Raw genomic sequence first — 17,119 nt, forward strand, 5'->3', positions numbered from 1 at the left:
CACTCACTGCCCAGGCAGCCATTTTGGATGGGGCCAAGGAGGAGGGCGGGGCGTTGCGTGATCCCCTGAAGCGTTGGCGAGTGGGCTGAGCGGGGCCAGACCGGATGCGCGCAACTCCCGCCTGCACTGCCGGTGAGCGCGGGGCCCCAGCCCACGGGTCCTGCCTTGCACCCCAGCGCGGGGGCCCGGGGCCTTGTCCAGGGGGGCCAGCCTCCGTCGCTGGGCGCTCAGACAAGACCCTGGTCTCTAAGGTGTCGGGTGAAAGACACGGGTCGGTTGGGCTCCCGCACAAGGGGGATGGGCCACGGTGAACCTATGGTTGCAGGTCGGCTGATCCCAAATAGGGTTACCAATAGGGTGACCAGACAGCAAGTGTGAAAAATCGGGACGGGGGGAGAGGGGTAATAGGCGCCTATAGAAGAAAATGCCCCAATTATCGGGCTTGTCCCTAATCTGGTCACCCTAGTTACCAGTTTTGGTTGGATGAATTCCTGGAGGTTTAATCACATGACATTATCTTTAATTAAAGATTCATCTTTAATTCTCGGAGACTCCAGGACAGTCCTGGAGGGTTGGCAGCCCTAATCCCAAACCCAGAGTTTGGGCCAGTGAACTGGCTTATTTCATGCACTGAAGATTAAAATCCTTTGCTGGGTATGGCACATGATGGGATGATATTAGAGTCCTAAATAAAAACGAGTGTTAAAACACCCAAAACGTGGTGCCACACAAACTGACCCACCAGATGCATACATGTAGAAGCATAAAAATACATCACAAAGAGCAATGACTGTAAGAGGAGATGTTAATTCTTTCATTATTTGATCTGACTCCTGGTATCCTGGAGGTTATGATAACAAAATAGGTGTGTGGTGTTATTTCCCTATAGTTTTTCATCCCAGTGGATTTTCTGTGTGTCAAGGTTCCTCCCCCACTCTGAACTCTAGGGTACAGATGTGGGGACCTGCATGAAAAACCTCCTAAGCTTATCTTTACCAGCTTAGGTCAAAACTTCCCCAAGGTACAAAATATTACACCTGTTATCCTTGGACTGGCCGCTACCACCACCAAACTAATACTGGTTACTGGGGAAGAGCTGTTTGGACGCATCCTTCCCCCCAAAATACTTCCCAAAACCTTGCACCCCACTTCCTGGACAAGGTTTGGTAAAAAGCCTCACCAATTTGCCTAGGTGACTACAGACCCAGACCCTTGGATCTTAAGAACAATGAACAATCCTCCCAACACTTGCACCCCCCCTTTCCTGGGAAATGTTGGATAAAAAGCCTCACCAATTTGCATAGGTGACCACAGACCCAAACCCTTGGATCTGAGAACAATGAAAAAGCATTCAGTGTTTTACAAGAAGACTTTTAATAAAAAATAGAAGTAAATAGAAATAAAGAAACCCCCCCGGTAAAATCAGGATGGTAGATATCTTACAGGGTAATTAGATTCAAAAACATAGAGAACCCCTCTAGGCAAAACCTTAAGTTACAAAAAAGATACACAGACAGAAATAGTTATTCTACTCAGCACAATTCTTTTCTCAGCCATTTAAAGAAATCATAATCTAACACATACCTAGCTAGATTACTTACTAAAAGTTCTAAGGCTCCATTCCTGGTCTATCCCTAGCAGAAACCAGCATACAGACAGACCCTTTGTTTCTCTCCCTCCTCCCAGCTTTTGAAAGTATCTTGTCTCCTCATTGGTCATTTTGGTCAGGTGCCAGCGAGGTTACCTTTAGCTTCTTAAACCTTTACAGGTGAGAGGAGCTTTCCCCTGGCCAGGAGGGATTTCAAAGGGGTTTACCCTTCCCTTTATATTTATGACACTGTGCTATATGAATTACACAGCAGAGGGGATGAGGTTGAATTTGCACATTGTTCAGTTAGCTATGCAGATATGTATATGTGTGTGTTTATTAGCAGACAGACTAAGCAGCCATTAACACCAGGTTTTGCCATTTTTGAGTTCACATATACAGATTCATGAATATCCAGCAACCTTTACGGTGTTTAAGGCACTTCTGGGATTTTCTATTTCAACATAAGAAATTTACAGTTTGGATTTCAAAACACCAGTGACCAAGGAAGAGTTAGCATTTGTTAGGCGACACTGACTGTAGTATGGCCTAGGTGCACTGGACTGGCCCTCGGTGACTTGGGTTCTATTCCTAAGTCCGCTACTAGCTTGTTGGGTGTTGCCAGTCACTTTGGGTTAGATTCAGCCCACCTATCTTTTAGGTGCCTAGAAAATCACTGGTTTTCACAAAGCCTGAGGTAGGCGCCTAGGCTCCGTGCAAAATGAATGGGGTGAGATAGGCCTCTTAGGACATGTTCCACCCAAGTCAGCATGCTACATGGTCTCACCTAAGTAGCCAAAGGGAAGGGTGTATCCAAAACCCCACCGCTCTGAGGGAGTTTGGCACTTAAATCTGAGCAGCAAGGAGGCACCTGGGAATCTCAGCTGCAAACCCTCTTCTGATATTAGGACATCCTGCAGAAATGGCATAGGCACCTTTCTCATACATTTTAGCCTGGCAGTTAGGATACTCGTCTGGGATATGGGAGCACTCTGATTCAAGTCCACCCTCCACCTGAGGTGGTAGAAAGGATTTGAACAGGGCTTTGCTATCTCTTAGGAGAGGGTCCTAACCACTTGGCTTGAAGATAGTCTGATGTGGGCAATCCCTCAGGTTCCTGTTGAAGCTGTTCCAGAAATAATTTAAGAAGTCACTGGAGCAGGAGGACTGGAGGCTGGGTCTCCCACTGCCCTCTTGAGTGTTCTTACCAAGCTACAGTGTCATTCTCATGCTTGCTCTCTCTCTCACACATACACACATACCCCCAATTACTTTTTCAGGCAGAATGTGCACTTGAACCAAGTCATGTCCCAGGTGAGTACCCTAACCACTGGGCTAAAAATTATGAGGAAAGGCTTCCTTTCCTCCACCCTCCAGTTATTTTGTTTGGGTTTGCCTACAGGGGTCCAATCCCAGAGGCAAATTCTGAACACGTTCACTCAATCAGGCCCCACAGGCAAGTTCTGTGGAAGAACTACGTATCTTCTCACAGTTCGTGCATCCCTCTGGGGGTTAGGCATCCAGATGCTTCAAATAAGGCTGCAGTGGATGCTCCCAGAGACAGAAACGTAGGCACCTACGGAACTTTTGTTGCAGTATTTAGATGCTGAGTGAATTCTGGTGCCTACAGTTTTCAAGGACAGCTGAGTTGGAGTTTAAGGAATCCCGGTGGAGCCTGATTCTGGGATTTAGATGTCTAAAATGGTATTTGGGCACTCAAGTCCTTTTGTGAATCTTGTCCTTCAGTGCTCAGTGCCTCAGTTTCCCCACCTGAAAAACAGAGATAGTGATACTGACCTCTTTTGGAGAGCACTTTGAGATCTACTGATGAAAAGCAGTCCATAAGAGCTACAAAATAAATCCTCATTATTTGCATACTGGGTCTGTCATATCTTGGTCATTCTTCTATCATCCTATTATGGGGAGGTACAAGGAAATACTTATTCCCACAAGGCACATATGATGGATTATATCCCTGTGCTATTACTGTTCCATAATAATCTATTGCCACCATATATGACCCTTCCAGGACAAACATGCCTCACTTGTGATGTTCTGCAAGAGAAATAAATCCAGTCAAGAGAAAAACAGACCACATAGGAGTGATGGAGAGAAGATCATGGAAAAATTTATGGTCCCAATTTTTATAGCCACATGAGTTCTTTGGTCACTACGTAGTTACAGAATTAGACCTGGGCAGGTGGGGAGGGGAAGGTTGGACATGTTGAAGCTGACCTTTAAAGAAGGGAAGTATGAAACAAATGAAAAACAGAGGGGTTCCCTAAAACTCTGAGAAAATCCCCTCTTAATGGCCTGGAAATAACCCTCAGAGATTTGGAAAGAGACAACTTCCAAAAAATACATCCCCAGTTTTAAACAAGACTACTTGCATGAAGTGACAGGATACTTCAGGAAATTTGTGTACTTCCAGGAAGATCACAAAGAGAGCTGTATGTATTCTGCAAAGTTTGTTTGTTGTGGTGGACGTGTTGCTTTGGATTGTTGTTTTGTGTGTGTGTGTGCTTGCTTTACTGTGTCTCATTGTAATATGAAAGGGAACAGTCTATTTTTTGGAGATTAAATTTAGACTTTATAAAAATTAAAATGAGGAAGAAGATTGGGGAGGGGAGGGGAGATTCACTTAACATGACATATTTTAAAATTTTCAATAGCATTGCCCTCTAGCTTTAAGAACCCCACACATAATGACAATATTATGCTAGTACTAGTGCTAGAGAAAATAGACTGATCAGTTTTAGTGTGTGTTTTTAATCAGTTTAACTTCCAAGTAGGTAAGAAACAGTAAGTGAAATTAATTAGAATATATAGCAAAAATGACCAAGGTCCAAATTACTGTCTAAGGTGAGTGAAATTTTACAAAAAAAGTAAAAAAAAAAAAAAAAAAAAGGCATCTGATAAAAACTAAATTTAACATTTTAAAATTATTTTGCAGCTTTAATATGCCGCATTGTTTTAGTAATACAGGGAAGAACATGCTTTTTTTAAATAGGTCTTATCTATGCACAGTAGTTTTGAAAGTTAAAGCTCCTCTAATTAACTGGGGACACTACAACCTCTAGAGAAAGGGAAGAAGAATGGAGTGTGTGTCAAAGTTCCTTCTATGCTGCACAGCAGGCTATCAAGGGCCACGCAGGAGTGGAAAGGCGGCCTGGACCTGCTGGAGCTGCCGTGGCCAGAGAGAGGCGCCTCTTGCCTGGCCTCGAGCTGCTGTGACGAGAGAGGGCTGGGGGAGTCCTCTCTCCCTGCCACAGCCCCAGGGCAGCCTGCACCCCAAACCCCTCATCCCTGGCCTCACCCCCAGATCCTTCATCCCCAGCTGGAGCCCTCATCTCCCCACACCCATCTGCCCCAGCCCTGAGCCCCCTCCCACACTCCGAACCCCTCAGTCCCACCCCCCGCCACACATCACTTCTATATTGGTGCATATAACAAAATTCATTCCACACGTGCATGTAAAAAATTAGAGGGAACACTGGTGTGCTGCGTGTGTATATCTATACACACACATATACATAGAGAGAGAGAGAGAGACCGACCTTCTCATTCTTGGCAGCCATTTGTGATGTAAGAAAACCCATTCCATTATAACCATTAGTAATTCATTGACCAGCATACAAGCCATTTAACTATTTTCCCCTTTAATTTATTTTAGTATGAAAAACTTTGTGCTGATAATACCAAAGACAGATGCTGAGTATGAGCCAATATTGGCAATTAGTAAATCAGCTTGGTATCTATCAGAGAACTCTAGCAAACAGTCCTCAAAGAACAGGTAGAGACGTAAGAGATGATCAGTCTGTGACAAGGTGGTTTACAATTGTAAATGAATGCTGTGTTTTATTTCCTCCCTCCCATTTCTGTATGCTGGTTAAGGTCCTATAGTGGAGGCCTGCTGTGCTCTACAGACAGTAACCTAAGGGAATAAAATATAAGGGACAGCAGACTATTCAGTAAATGTGGTTCAATGTCTAAGTTGAAGTGTGGTATTGAAGATCGTAAGCTTCAGTTTTTGGAACTGCCACTGACCAGCTTGTGACAGATATCAAATAATTTCCCCATCTACCAAATGGTTTTAATTAATCTTGATAAATTACTCTGAGATGCTCAAATGAAAAACACTAGAGAAATGAAAAGTATCATTTACTGTTTTTGTGGGTGTTTGCAGGCTGCTAGGGGAACACAGTTGCCATTTTGCCAAGGGACCTAGTGCTTGCTTTGTGCAACAGATACCCTGGTTCTCAAAACTTTTCAGAGCCACTGCGGGATTCAGTGCCCGATTGCCACTTTGAAAATCACAGGTTCTGTGTAGAAGCATCTTATTTCAAAGAGTCTTCAGGAAAAAAAAAATTTTTGTATATAGAGAACTTCCTGGCATAGAGAAAGAATCCAAATCTACAATAAATCCAACATGTAACTCATCTTAAAGTGTTTTTGATTTAATTATGTGTGCTCAGAGAAAGACAATTACAACACTTTTCACTGGTAAGTTTAATGTCTTTTCCTTCTGAGCAGGTAAATACACCTGCTTTTAAATCCCCTTGAGCCTCAAAAACTGGTTATTTGGTATTCAGTGACAGATAAGAAAAGCATCTTTCCCCCCCAAAAAATGTATTAAAATTTTAGCACAACTCTTACTAATTTATTCACAATATATATTAGCTAAGTAATAATCCCAAGTGCCGTGAGGTGAAAAATCCAAACCTCTTGGGAGCTTCTAAAGCTGAAGTAAAAAAATAAAATAAACTCAAATCCTGTACATAGTAGTAACAGTAGAGTCAGAAACTAAAACAGGTAAATGAAGTTGACCACCACCAATATGGCTTGCATCTAGCACATCTCAGGATGTGAATTTGTTAGATCTTACAGACTAAGGACCTGATGCTGCAAACACTTCTGTAGATACATTTGTTTACTCATGTAAGCAGTCCTCTTAACTTGGAGTCTTAAGTAGGCCTGGGTTTGAGCAGGTACATAGCTGTAATGGCATCAGCACCTGCCTCTTGCGAGCGCTTCCTCTCTGGCCTATATATGCCTGCAGTCATTCAGTTTTGAACGGAGTGGCACCCACCTGTCACAGGCACCCCCTTTGTGGTTGGGTGTGAGCCTGTTTTCTGTACTTATAATGGGGTGGCACCAGCCTCTCGCAAGCATCCCCCTCTTTGCGCCCCCCCCCCCCAGCCGGCCAATGTTTCTTTCGGCAGGTCTTCAGCAACTGAGCCCTCCAGTTGAGTCACACACACTGTTCCCTCCTTCTGAGGTATACAGTCTCTAGTTCTTGCTCACAGCCCTGGTATGGGGCTGTAGCATCAAGTCTTCTTCCCCCAAGGCACTACCTTCTTTAACAGCCCAACAGGGGCCAATCTCAGTACCTTCAGTTAGTGTCCTTTTGGCAGCATTCACCTAGGCTCAGTGTTCAATCAGACCAGCAGGGCCCATCACAGTACCTTGGCGCCTGGTCTGGCTAGGTTCTGGGGTCCCTGGGCTCAGCCTGCCTGCACTTACCTGTCCATGATCCTGCTGCTCTTCCAGCCAACTGGTCTTCAGCAGCCCTTCCTGTGCTCAGTCCTGCCTGCAGTGAGCTGTCCATGGTCCTGCTGCTCTTTCAGCCAGTCAGGTATCAAGTCCTCCCTCTTCAAGCTCTAGGAAGCAACTGACTGCTCTGCCTCTGCTGCTTCTTTTTATATGGCCCTTCTGGCCCATCTAGGCTGCCTGGAGGACTTCTCCTCTGCTCTTTTTTGAGGCAGGATGAGGCAGGGCTGTGAGGCCTCCAGCAGGAGGCCTATGGATCTAGTCCACCCCATCACAGTGGCATTGGTGATTTAGTCCCCTTTCCTTTTCTCCCCAAATCGTTACTGAACCAGTGCTTTCCTGAGGTGCTAACAGGCCCTATGTTGATTAGATAAACAGACGAATGGAGAGACATGTACACATTTGAAAAATGTTCAAAAGTTATTCTGTACTCTAACACTTTGGAACAATGGAATGAGTTAAGGACAGAGCATTAGCCCTTATTCTGAATATGCGAGCATTGGCATTCTGGTTAATGTTAGAAGACTTGACATAAATACAGTGTTCCCTACCAGCCCCTCCTTCAGGAAAGACCTTAGGAGAGGCTTAAAGAGGAAGAAATCCCTACAAGCTTATCCTCAGTCTGATCATTAGGGAGGTGGGGTTCCCCTATGAAATAGATCACATGCCACCCCCATGCCCCAGATATCTCAGAAGGTCAGCTAAAGTAAGGCTTCACCAAAAGGTGGCTTGAGAGGCTGCATTATTCTTCCACTGCCCTTGTCCCCTGCCTACTCTTCTCCCTTGGCCTGCTAAAAGAGGCTGGCTCTGAATTGGGTGAGCAGGGCTAGGGGAGATGCTACTATAGAGGTGGCTGAACCCACCCGCGCACTCATGCCTGGGAAGGGGAGATCTGTACACAGAAGGTCTTCTCTGAATGCAGATGCACATGTAGATAAGGGATGCACAGTCAGGCCCATTGTTACTGCTCTCTTACAGTCAGCGCAGAAAATCTGCCTGTTGTACTGGCCATAGATATCAGGTATAGATAACAAAAATAAATATATTTTTGAATAATAGTTTATTAAACTTTGTGTAAATGATCACACAAAACACAAGAGTAAGATAAATAATATTACAGCATCACATTGCTATGGAAAAAGCTCTTAAAATATAGGATTTCTTTGACTTAAGACTACGGTATTGGTCCATTACTAGATGGAAATGGTAAAATTGTCAATAATAAAACGTGGCAGAAGCGGGGTTCAATGGAAATGGTAGAAGCAGTTCAATAAATATTTCTGTTCTGTGTTTAGGATAAAGCTAAATAATATATTCCTCATATGATGGTGATGAAATAGTTTCCATTCCAACAAGAATTCAAGAGGATGTTCAAACAGCAGCTACTAAAGTTAGACATTTTCAAATCAGCAGGACTGGATAATTTGCATCCAAGAGTTTTTTAAAAGGTGGCTGAGGAGCTCTCTCTATCATAAATGCTGATTGTTAATAAGGTTTAGAACACAGGGAAGTTCTAGAGGACTGAAAGAAAGCTTATGTTGCTTTTATATTTACAAAGGGCAAACTGGATGACCTGGGAAATTATAGGCATGTCAGCCTGACATTGATCCTGGGCAAAAAAATGGAATGGCTGATATGGGACTTGATTAATAAAGAACTGAAGCAGGGTACCATAATTAATGCCAATTAACAAGGGTTTATGGAAAATAGATCTTGTCAAGCCAACTTGATTTTTGTAATGATTACAAGTTTGCTTGATAAGGTGTTGGTGTAAGATACGTAGACTTCTGTAAGGCATTTGACTTGTTACTGCATGACATTTTGATTAAGAAACTAGAATAATACAAAATCAACATGGCACACAAAAAGCTTAAAAACTGGCTAACTGACAGGTCTTGAAATATAATGTTAAATCATGCTCAAGCAGGTGTGTTTCTAGTGGAGTCCCATAGGGATCAGTTCTTGGCTCTATGCTCTGCATTCTTATCAGTGGTCTAGAATAAGAAAACATAAAATAATTACAGATAAAGGTTGCAGGTGACACAAAGATTGTGAGATTGATAAATAATGAAGTGGATAAGTCACTGGCACAGAGCGATCTAGATTGCTTGATAAACTGGGCTCAAACAAACAATATGCATTTCAATAAGGCCAAATGTAAAGTCATACATCTAGGAACAAATAATATAGGCTATCCCTACAAGACGGGGGATTTTGAAAAAGACTTAGAGATCATGGTGGATAATCAGCTAACCATAAACTGCCAAATTCAGGACAAACTGTTGAAAAATATGGCAGATACACCCCAAGACTGGTGGCTAATCTCCCATAGGATATATCAAACCAGCAACAAAAGTAAACTTCTCTTTCACCGCACTGGCTAACAAGAAGTCATAAAAGCAGTTTCCTCAGGCATTCCAGTCCTGTATTACCACCAAAAACACTAGACTTAGAGATGAGTGGTTCTTTAAAACCAGTCTCTTCAAATAAAAGGTTCTTCTGATCCCAAAGGACCAGCCACACACCCAGGTCAATATATAACTCAGATCTTACCCAAAAATCACACTGATGCCAATCCTTTAATATCTAAAATTTAAAGATTTATTTATAAAAAAAAAGAAAAAGAAAGAAAGATGAGAGTTAAAATTGGTTAAAGGAATCAAATACATACAATAAATGCAAAGTTCTTGGTTCAGGCTTATAGCAGTGATGGAATAAACTGCTGGCTTAAGTCAAGTCTCTGGCTACTTCCAAATCATTGGAAGGTCCTCAATCCATTGGTAAGAATGTTCCCATTAGTATAGACCATAGTCCAGAAGTTTGGGCAGGAAAGAGGCTGGAGCAGGATAGAGGCAAAATGGAGGAGTCTCCAGGGCCTTTTATATCTTCTGCCATGTGGAGGGAAACCCATTGTTTTAAACAAAGCCCTCAGCACAGCTAGTGGAAAATTACAGGTGACAAGATAGTGTTTAGAGTCATATGGGCATGTCACATGCCCATGCATGAAGGTTCGGACACAGTAGAAGCCATTACCTATACCCCAGACAGTCCGTTTGCAGGACGGTCCATTTAGTGTAGATGGGCATCTTCCATGGTCCATTGTCAATTAAGCGTTTCTTGATGAGCCACTTAATTTGAATAGTACTTCCAAGATGTGCAGGCTAACTACCTTGTGAGCATTACCCGAGGAGCAAACATTTGAAATCCAGGTATAGAGCCAATACTCATAACTTCAAATACCAAAATGATATGTGCATACAGATAGCATAATCATAACCGTTTCATAGACATCTTACATGCTACCTTTTGTACTAGATTTGTTGCAAATATATAACAGTGTTTGCAACAATGACCTATGTGGTCATATTTTAATCAGATAACGTCACAGGGTGTATAAACAGGAGACTGTAGGACAGGAGTAAGGAGATTATTACTAGCTCTGTAGTTGGTGACCACTACTGGAATAGTGAGTCCAGGTCTGGTGTTCACAATTCAAGGAGGATGTTGATAAATTGAGGAGAGTTTAGAGAAGACCCATGAGAATGATTAAAGCATTGGAAAAGATACTAGGAGCTCAATCTGTTTATTTTAACAAAGAGAAAGCTAGCAGGTGACTTGATCACTGTCTAAAAATACCTACATGGGGAACAGAAATTTGATAGCTCTTCAATCTAGCAGATAAAGGCGTAGCAAGAAGTTCCAATGGCTAGAAGTTGAAGCGGGGCAGGTTTAGACTAGAAATATAGTGCACATTTTTAATAATGAGGGTATTTAACCATTGGAACAATTTGCCTAAGGGCGGTGGTGGATTATCTGTCACTGGAGATTTCTAAAATCAAGATTGAAAGTTTTTAAGATATACTGCAGTTCAAACAGGAAGTAATTCAAGGAAGTCCTACTGCCTGTTTTATGCAGGAGGTCAGACTAGATCACGTTAGTGGTTTTATAATCTATAAAGCTATGAATAGACACGGAAAGATTACTACCATAACTATTGCAAACATTGCCTCCATTTCTGCAACCCCTTTCGTGTATGCTTAACATTGTGCATGTGAGTAACGGGGAGGGTTAGATTTTTTAAAACTTAAAAAAAAAGTGTGCTTTTAAAAAAGGTCACATTTTATTTTTATGATTCGTATCAAGTTTTATTATTGAATTCAAAGAAATTGCAAGCATTTTCATTTTGGGAGACTCTTGGTTAAAAAGACACTGATACAAGCAATAGGATATCAATGTTTGAAACAACATCCAAATATAAAGTGCTTTTCCAACATCTGTGTTCATGCTGCATCCTTGCACTGTAACATTGCTCTTCTATTTCAGGTTGCTGGGAGCCTTGTGTGAATATTAATACAAAGTAATAGCAACTTTATTGAACACAATTTGGCTGTCTGAATGGCTAGGCTGAACTCACTGAAAACGCAGAAAGCATCTTGTCCCAGGGTGTGAAGTAATTATTATTTACATTGTACCAACAGTGGGTTAGGCAATTTATGCATGTTCTGAATCTTGTGCAAACCGGGGATGGATTATTTTTTTTTCTTACTAGCATTATTCCAAAAATCCTGGTCAGTAACAGAGAGAGGAAAGTCCCAGGACATTTTACTATTCAGTCATGATGCCCTCAGCCCAGATCCTCAAAGATATTTAGATGCCTAACTTCAATGGATGGTAGGTGTCTAAATACCTTTGAAGATCTGGGCCTTCTAGCCTTGCCTCTGTTTAAACCAAAAGGGCGCAGGTCCCCATAGTCACTGAAGAATCCTTACACTTAGGTATCATTTACTGTTTATAACATTATTTAGTATATATCTTGAGAGCATATACATGAAATGTATACCGTCCGGTTAATTACACGAGTAACAGGGCAGTTCATATGGGTTTGATTTCTGCCCTGTTTTGCAGCTATTACAACAGTAAATGATAATTCCTCTCTCTACGTTGTGCTCTTTCTGGGAATATAAAAATATCTTGCCTCCCAAAGCAGTGCTGAGCAGCTCATATGTCCAAACAGATAGGAGTCAAATGCCTGAGTTTAGAATGCAAAGTTATCTGCTGTGGCAGTGAGTGTGAACAAGTTCCCCAAAGCGATTTTCCGGGATTCTCATGACTGATTGAAATTAATGCGGAAAGAAATTCAGAGTAACACTAAAGAATCATGTCAAAGGCCTGGACTTTGGGGAGGAAATTTCTGGATGAGCTGTTAATCATTAATCATCTCTCTTTTTATTATATATGTTAATGGAATCTTTGAATTGTTTGATTTAATGGAAGGTTGCAAGGCAGTGTGGATCCTGGCAAATAAGTGTGTGTGTAGTACCACGGGGTACCTAAAATGCATAAAAACAATTTAGGAGTTACAGAAGCTTTACAAGCATTACCTAATTAATCCTTCTCAGATCCCCTGAGGCTCAGAAAGGTGAAACAATGTACCCATGGCCACACAGCAAGTTAGTGGCAGAGGAGGAAATAGACCTCAAGAGTTCTTGGCTTACTCCGCTAGGCCATTTCTCTGAGATAGAGGTTAGTCATTTTTATTATAGTTAGTATTTTATCATCCAATGTGACAGGCCAAAACTGAGATCAGAATCACATGTTCAGACTCCACAATTTGTGTGGGTGCTCGATAGCATGAGTGTAAAATCCTTCAGCTTGTTCTAACTCATCAAAACATTAATAAATCCTATGACACAGCAAGAATCACATATCAAAGCTCAAGGATTTACAGATTAAATGGTTTAATGCTGGAGACAGAAGAGCCAGAAAGACTGTTTTAGACCTTCCCCTCCCTTTAATCTGAGCTCCCATAGGCCCCTTGGGTTGATTTACAGTGTGGCCATTTTCCTGTTCTCTCTCCCAAATTAAATCATTTGGCCTTGTCTACACTACGAAATTAGGTCGAATTTATAGAAGTCGGTTTTGTAGAAAGTGTTTTTATACAGTCAATTGTGTGTGTCCCCACACAAATGCTGTAAGTGCATGTAGTCGGCGGAGTGTGTCCACAGTACCGAGGCAACCGTCGACTTCCGGAGCGTTGCACTGTGGGTGGCTATCCCACAGTTCCCGCAGTCTCCTCCACCCGTTTGAATTCTGGGTAGAAATCCCGGTGCCTGATGGGGCTAAAACATTGACGCGAGTGGTTCTGGGTACATATCGTCAGGCCCCCTTCCCTCCCTCCCTCCCTCCGTGAAAGCAAGGGCAGACAATCGTTTTAAGCCTTTTTTCTTGAGTTACCTGCGCAGACGCCATACCACGGCAAGCATGGAGCCCGCTCAGCTCACTGTCACCGTATGTCTCCTGGGTGCTGGCAGACGTGGTACTGCATTGCTACACAGCAACAGTTTATTGCCTTTTGGCAGCAGACAGTGCAGTATGACTGGTAGCCGTCATTGACATAGTCCAGGATGCTCTTTTGACCGACCTCAATGAGGTCAGCGGCGCCTGGGCAAACATGGGAGTGACTCAGCCAGGTCATTTCCCTTTTAAGTTTCGTCTCATGGCGATTCAGTCCTACCAGCAGTGCACTGTCTTTTAATCTGCAGCCAGCAGAAGACGATGGCCAGCAGTCATACTGCACCGTCTTCTGCCGAGCACCCAGGAGGTGACGATGGCTAGCGGTCGTACTCCACAGTCTGCTGCCAGCAAGATGTATAAAGATAGATGAAGTGGATCAAAACAAGAAATAGACCAGATTTGTTTTGTATCCATTTTCTCCTCCCTCCCTCCATGAAATCAATGGCCTGCTAAACCCAGTTTTGAGTTCTATCCTTGAGGTTTGGAGTTCTATCCTTGAGAGGGCCATTCTGTTTCTCGCAAAGCCAGCCCCTTTGTTGATCTTAATTCCCTGTAAGCCAACCCTGTAAGCCATGTTGTCATTTGTGCCTCCCTCCGCCAGAGCAACGGCAAACAATCGTTTCACGCCCTTTTCCCTGGATTGCCCGAGCAGGAGCAGCCATAACACAGCAAGCATGGAACCCGTTCAGCTCACCACAGCAGTTATGACCATTGTAGACACCTGGTGCATTATCGTGCAGTGTATGCAGAACCAGCACGTGAAAAACCAGGTGAGGAGGCGACGGCAGTGCGGTGATGAGGACATGAACACACTTTTCTCTAAAACCGCGTTCCCCTGCAATTTGGAGATCATGGTTTTAATGGGGCAGGCTCATGCCATGGAACTCCGATTCTGGGCCTGGGAAACAAGCACAGAGCAGTGGGACCACATAGTGTTGCAGGTCTGGGATGATTCCCATGGCTCTGAAACTTTTGCATGCGTAAGGGCACTTTCATGGAACTTTGTGATTTGCTTTCCCCTGCCCTGAAGCACAAGAATACCAAGATGAGAGCAGCCCTCACAGTTCACAAGCGAGTGGCAATAGCCCTGTGGAAGCTTGCAACACCAGACAGCTACCAGTCAGTCGGTAATCAATTTGGAGTGGGCAAATCTACTGTGGGGGTTGCTGTGATGCAAGTAGCCAATGCAATCATTTAGCTGCTGCTATCAAAGGTAGTGATTCTGGGAAATGTGCAGGTCATACTAGATGGCTTTGCTGCAATGGGATTCCCTAACTGTGGTGGGGCTATAGACGGAACGCATATCCCTATCTTGGGACCGGACCACCAGGGCTGCCAGTACATAAACCGCAAGGGGTACTTTTCAATGGTGCTGCAAGCACTGGTGGATCACAAGGGACATTTCACCAGCATCAACATGGGATGGCCAGGAAAGGTTCATGACGCTCGCGTCTTCAGGAACTCTGGTCTGTTTAAACGGCTGCAGGAAGGGATTTACTTCCCAGACCAGAAAATAACTGTTGGGGATGTTGAAATGCCTATAGTTATCCGTGGGGACCCAGCCTACCCCTTAATGCCATGGCTCATGAAGCCGTACACAGGCACCCTGGACAGTAGTCAGGAGTGTTCAACTATAGGCTGAGCAAGTGCAGAATGGTGGTAGAGTGTGCATTTGGATGTTTAAAGGGTCGCTGGCGCAGTTTACTGACTCGCTCAGACCTCAGCGAAACCAGTATTCCCATTGTTATTGCTGCTTGTTGTGTGCTCCACAATCTCTGTGAGAGTAAGAGGGAGACGTTTATGGCGGGGTGGGAGGTTGATGCAAATCGTCTGGCCACTGAATACGCGCAGCCAGACACCAGGGCAGTTAGAAGAGCACAGCAGGAAGCGGTGAGTATCAGAGAAACTTTGAAAACCAGTTTCATGACTGGCCAGGGTACTGTGAGACACTTCTGTTTGTTTCTCCTTGATGAAAACCCGTCCCCTTGGTTGACTCTAATTCCCTGTAAGCCACCCACCCTCCCACCTTCGATCACAACTTGCTTGCAAAGGAAATAAAGTCACTATCATTTAAAAAACATGTATTCTTTATTAATTGATTATAAAAATAGGGAGATAACTCACAAGGTAGCCCAGGTGGGATGTGGGAGGAGGGTAGATGGGAAGGAAAAGGCCACTTTAAAACTTGTTGAATGCCAGCCTTCTGTTGCTTGGGCTGTCCACTGAGATGGAGTGGTTGGGTGCCTGGAGCCTCCCACCCCATATTCTTAGGCATTTGGCTGAGGAGGCTATGGAACTTGGGGAGGAGGGAGGGCAGTTAAGCAGGGGCTGCAGTGGCAGCCTGTGATCCTGCTGCCATTCATGAACCTCCACCAGATGCCAGAGCATGTCCGTTTGATCCCACAGTATCCCCAGCGTTTCCTCATGCCTCCTCTGATCTTCCTGCTGCCACCTCTCCTCATGTTCATCAGCCACCGTCCTGTACTCTGCTATTGTGTCCCTCCACACAGCTCTGTCAGTGCTGGACGACTGCATGAGCTCAGAGAACATTTCAACGCGCGTGCGTTTTTTTCGCCGCCTTATCTGAGATAGCCTCTGGGATGGAGGAGGGAGGCTTAAAACATTTGCAGCTGCTGGAGGAAAAAAAAGGAGTGAAGTATTTAAAAAGATACATTTTACAGAACAATGGCTATACTCTTTCACGGTGAACAACAGTATTCACATTACATAGCACATGTGATTTTGGTACAAGGTCGCATTTTGCATCTTATATTGAGTGCCTGCGGCTTTGGTGTTAGAGATCACACACGCAGGGCCGGGCAACAGAATTCGGCTTGCAGGTGGCCATGGTAAACCATAGTCTTTCGGCTTCTGCAACCTTCATAACAGCAGCCCTCTCCTTTCCCATACCAAGCAAAGCCCGTTGAGTTGGCCATTTACTGCTGCAGTTTTCCTGTTAACGTGCAGCAGCAGAAATCAAACTAACCCCCTCCCCCCATCCAATTCTCTGGGATGATCGCTTTTCCCCTCCCCCCACCGCCTGGCTGGTATCAGGGAAGATCCCTGCTAGCCAAACGCAAACAGCTCAGCACCAATGGCCCCCCCTCCCACAGCGTGGCTAACAGCGGGGAGGATTTCTTTTCAGCCACAGGCAAACAGCCCAGTAGAAACGGCCACCTCTGAATGTCCCCTTAATCAAATTCCCCTATTTCAACCAGGTTACCGTGAACGATATCACTCTCCTGAGGATAACACAGAGAGCTAAAGAACAGATGTTGCTTGAATGCCAGCAAACACCGGGACCACTCGCTGCCAGGCTTTGTCATGCAATGATACCAGATTACTTGCTACTAGCATGGCGTGGTAAAGTGTCCTACCATGGAGGACGGAATAAGGCTGCTCTCCCCAGAAACCTTCTGCAAAGGCTTTTAGAGTACCTCCAGGAGAGCTTCATGGAGATGTCCCTGGAGGATTTCCGCTCCATCCCCAGACACGTTAACAGACTTTTCCAGTAGCAGTACTGGCCACGAATGCATCCCAAGCCCTCAGGGCTACTTAATCATTAAAAAACGCTTGCTTTTATAACATATATTATATTTTAAAAGGTACACTCACCAGAGATCCCTTCTCTGGCTTCGTTGGATTGGGAGGGTATTTCAGTCAGGGTGATAAAAAGATCCTGGCTGT

The 17,119-nt window shown here is 44.0% G+C and overlaps 1 long non-coding RNA gene across 2 annotated transcripts; it reads left to right on the forward strand.

Annotated features, from left to right (window-relative positions):
• Positions 1 to 22: 22 nt before the first annotated feature.
• LOC140917727 (uncharacterized) lies at positions 23 to 16,835 on the forward strand. 2 transcript variants are annotated; one of them, XR_012160961.1, is made up of 3 exons: positions 23 to 132; positions 14,034 to 14,202; positions 16,651 to 16,835. It is a non-coding gene; the product is annotated as an uncharacterized lncRNA (long non-coding RNA). The 2 variants fall into 2 exon arrangements; XR_012160962.1 differs by lacking the exon at positions 23 to 132 and adding an exon at positions 11,533 to 11,581.
• Positions 16,836 to 17,119: the final 284 nt, after the last annotated feature.

This window comes from Lepidochelys kempii, chromosome 9 (genome assembly GCF_965140265.1).
Source record: "Lepidochelys kempii isolate rLepKem1 chromosome 9, rLepKem1.hap2, whole genome shotgun sequence".
Lineage (NCBI taxonomy): Eukaryota > Metazoa > Chordata > Testudines > Cheloniidae > Lepidochelys > Lepidochelys kempii.